Source organism: Octopus sinensis, linkage group LG3 (assembly GCF_006345805.1).
Source record: "Octopus sinensis linkage group LG3, ASM634580v1, whole genome shotgun sequence".
Lineage (NCBI taxonomy): Eukaryota > Metazoa > Mollusca > Cephalopoda > Octopoda > Octopodidae > Octopus > Octopus sinensis.
Window position 1 is genome coordinate 116,507,690 of NC_042999.1, and position 4,475 is coordinate 116,512,164.

Consider the following 4,475-nt stretch of genomic DNA (forward strand, 5'->3'; position numbering starts at 1 on the left):
GAACGCAGTCTGGGTCCCATGCTTCTTTTGGATGTCTTCACACGTATACTCGGCCGGTAGTCGGAAATAAGGTAAAGGATGACTCGTCCGAGAAAATAACATTCTTCCACGGCTCTAGAGACCAATTTTGTAAGTTTTTACTCCACTTTAAACGCTTTGCAACGTTTGTTTTTGAAAGTAGTGATTTCTGATTGCAGCACTCCCGTGAAATCCGGATTTGTGCAGCTCCCGGCGAACAGCTTTTGTGGACTGGGTTCTCGTGGTGGTCATTCAGTTCTGCAGTAATTTTGGGAGCTGTACTTTTGTGATCCTTTCTAACAATTCACGTAATAGTCCGACGGTCCCTATCTGAAAGTTTTGGTTTACTTCCGAGTTTTGTTTCGACGAGGAGATTTTTCCCTCTTTCTCAAAGGCTGTCATTACTTTCGTGACAGTACTTTTTGATACACTAAACATTTCGGCTGTTTTCGTTACACTCGCGCCTGCCATACGAACACCAACAATTTGACCTCCTTGAAAGTCCGATAGATCTGTCATTTTAATGAATTTTAATTACCTTTTTCTGATTATATCTGAAAAGAAACAGCAATTTTAGCTAAACATATTAAGCAACACTAATAATAAATCAAAAAACATAAAAATAAACAAGCTTTTGACGGTTTTATAGATATTTCAAAATTTGATGGTATGATGCTAGGTGTTTCCATTATTTTGTCCAACCCCTGTATGTTCAATTCTGGCAGAACTGATCTAGTACTAGGCATGGTCTCCTGGTTGGAGATGATCATGGATGCACATATCACGGCACTTATTAGAGGATTTTAGCCTAGATAGGTTTCACCAGCCATTTATTCATACTTGAGCGTGGATATACATTCTACATATCACAGTATCTGCCATGATCTCAAGTGCAGCCCTCACAAAGATTGCAAATAACGTTGGAATGAGTGTAGACTTCGGTAGTGGCAGATCGTAGATAAAATTAGTGTGGGGGTGCTACTTCAGAAAATTTTTTAGCCCTTGTTTTAATATTGTGTAAAAGGAAACAAACACATAAAGAAAATTTATACATAAACAGGCGCAGGAGTGGCTGTGTGGTAAGTAGCTTGCTAACCAACCACAGGGTTCTGGGTTCAGTCCCACTGCGTGACATCTTGGGCAATTGTCTTCTGCTATAGCCACGGGCCGACCAATGCCTTGTGAGTGGATTTGGTAGACGGAAACTGAAAGAAGCCTATCGTATATATGTATGTGTGTGTTTGTGTGTCTGTGTTTGTCCCCCTAGCATTGCTTGACAACCGATGCTGGTGTGTTTACGTCCCCGTCACTTAGCGGTTCGGTAAAAGAGACCGATAGAATAAGTACTGGGCTTACAAAGAATAAGTCCCGGGGTCGATTTGCTCGACTAAAGGCGGTGCTCCAGCATGGCAGCAGTCAAATGACTGAAACAAGTAAAAGTGTAAAAGTGTAAACTTGATCGGTTCGCGTTTTAGCCACTGTCGGGGAGTGTGTTTAATTTACTCACTGAACACCACTGCGAATTACCCCTTATTTTTAAAAAATCCCCCCCTAAATCACAAAATAAGCGGGGAAATGAGCCCTATTTTTCAAATCCTGGCAGCAACACATAGCTGGAAGCAGGATTATTTAATTCTACACTTTATCACATTCAAGCATATAAACACATTTTTAAGCACAACACACGCAGAGTCAAAAAGAAACACCAGCACATCGGGGTCAGTACTGCGTGAATGACTGTGCTTTCTCTGTCTCTCTCTCTCTCTCTCCTTAGCGTGAAGCTTCCTATCTCGGACATGTGAGAATGTGCACGACAGTCAAATACCGCATCGCTGGAACCGTGAAGCGCACACTTCTATACGAGGAATTTTGTATTTTTTCATAAACTAGGAGATGGCTACGGACATTAAGTTTAAGGATTATATAATGAAGAAAGAATTAAAGAAAAAAAGGACTCATTATATTGAATGTCATCGATAATATCGAGTTGAAATAGGGGGTGCTGCATTTCCGCAGCGCCTATACACGAGCCGCCACTGAAACTCGGCATTATTCTATGAAAAAACGGTAAGTCGAACTGTTGCTCCTAAGAGAGATAATGACAGGCAGATCATCGTGGAATTGTCGTCCCTCTCTCCTTGGTGGCAAACAACTGTGCTATCGACTTCTCCATTTCTTCAGAGTAAATTCTGGAGAAAATAATTGCTCTGACAACTGTAAAAAGTGTTACCACGGATTTGCTCTTGAAAGCCGGAATGACTTTCCTTGTTTGGATGCACCAAATTCGCGATTTTATATCTTTTGACAAATTCTGGAAAAGACTATCATCATTATCGTCGTTTTCCCACATAAGCACATACACATATACCTACATATACATACATACACATTCCTAAACATACATATATACGTACTATACACACATGTTTGTATAGATACATGCATCTCTCTCTCTCTCTCCCTCTCTCTCCCTCTGTCGTTCTCTCTTCCTCTATACATACACACACGCATACATAAATACACATATATATATACATCCATATTACATACTGCCGGAAGTTACTGTCACTGATACGACTGATGAGATCTATCTATCTATCTATCTATCTATCTATCTATCTATCTATCTATCTATCTATCTATCTATCTATCTATCTATCCATCTCTCTATCTGTGTCTGTCTGTCTAACTCTCAGTTTGTCTGACTGTCTGTCTGTCTGTCAACATACATGTGTCTGTTTGCATATGTGTATGTTATATGTGTGAGCGCGAGTGTGCGTGTATGTGTGTGTGTGGGGGGGGGACGCGCGTACCTGTTTCTGCATGTTGATATAAACATACACATTTACATATGTATATTCACACAATCTTTCTCCTGCTCGAATCTCTCAGACTTTCGTATGTATTTCTGTCTCTCTCTCACCCACCCCTAACCATCCCTTTATCTCTCTCACCACACACACTCACACACACACGCACACAAACAACACAAACACACACACACACACACATACACACACACACACACACAACCCTTTCTCTTTCTCTGACACACATAGACATGTACAACCACTACATTCATGTGTGTACGTGATAAGGGATGTATCTCCATATGTATTTATCTATATGTCTACCTACCTATCTAATTATATATGTATTTATGTCTGCTCTTTATTCTTAACACTTTTTTAATGTCTGTAGTCGGTCTGAACAAAAGTATAAGTCTATTTTACTGGATGTCAGACAGCAGTAATTGTCAAATGTTAAAGCTTTGTAAAAATTTCTGTAGATTTCCACTGTCCCGTTGATGGACTGTCTTCGCCGAATTTGGGTTAACCATCTCTGCCGATTCCGTGAGAAAATCAGTTCCTCAAGGTTAATATATGCATATTTAGCAGGGCGACTAAGTGCAGCTATGATCTATCCAAAGATATTGTAACTGTTATTCTAATGCTGAACTATAGTCGAAATACGTTACTTACTGCCGCTTCCATTTCGTACATGGAAAAAATTTCTCGCGTTTTTCTTTTTCGTCTATATTTTTCAATATCATAAAAACTGCATCAACTGTATAAATGAATGAGCTTCATAATGGTTCACCACCAGTGCATCCCGACGTAGGTGATCCTACACTGAAGTATGCAGGGAAGATCCATTAGGGATTCCAGCCCTATCCATTGTAGTGTAATGGTATTCAGCTAGATCGCCTGGTGGATCTAGCTGAACTGGATGCTGCTTAACGACGTATCCAGTATCTTGCCAGTGAGATACCAATAACAAAAAGGATTGGAGAACTTTCTCACTGTAAAGATCTGCAAATTGAAATCACAAAAATGTGGAAGCTTAGTACTACAATAACACCAGTAGTAATTGGGGATGATAAAAAAAGGGAGCTGAGAAGTACATTAAGCAACTCCCTGGTAACTCCAGTTTCCGTGAACTACAAAAAATAACCTTGATGTGTACAGCCCATATGCTACGGAAGGCACTCTCCATCTAAAATGAAATAAATGAGGTGATAATTTTCGCATGCATAGCAAAACGAAAGTACCCTTGCTGCTCTTGGCCTCCGGAGGATGCCCGGTACTAAGGCAGCTGAAATAAAGTTATAATGAAAGGAAACCATAAATAATAATGATGATGATGATAATAATAATAATAGTAATAACAACAACAACAATTTTGGCACAAGGCCAACATGTTTGCTATTGCAATGTGAGGGAGTAACATGCTTCCGCCTATTCTGCAGCTTTTATTGATTTATATTACATCAACGCAGCACTAGCATACGAAGTTAAGAGTAGTTATTATTTTGACAACGTTTTACCCTATGAGTGCGTGCTGAACAATGAAGTAATTACTGAATATAACATGTATTTCATATTTATATTACAAAACCGAAATGATCAATATTTGGAATGTCATTAAACTGAAATATGGGGATAGAAATTTTGAAT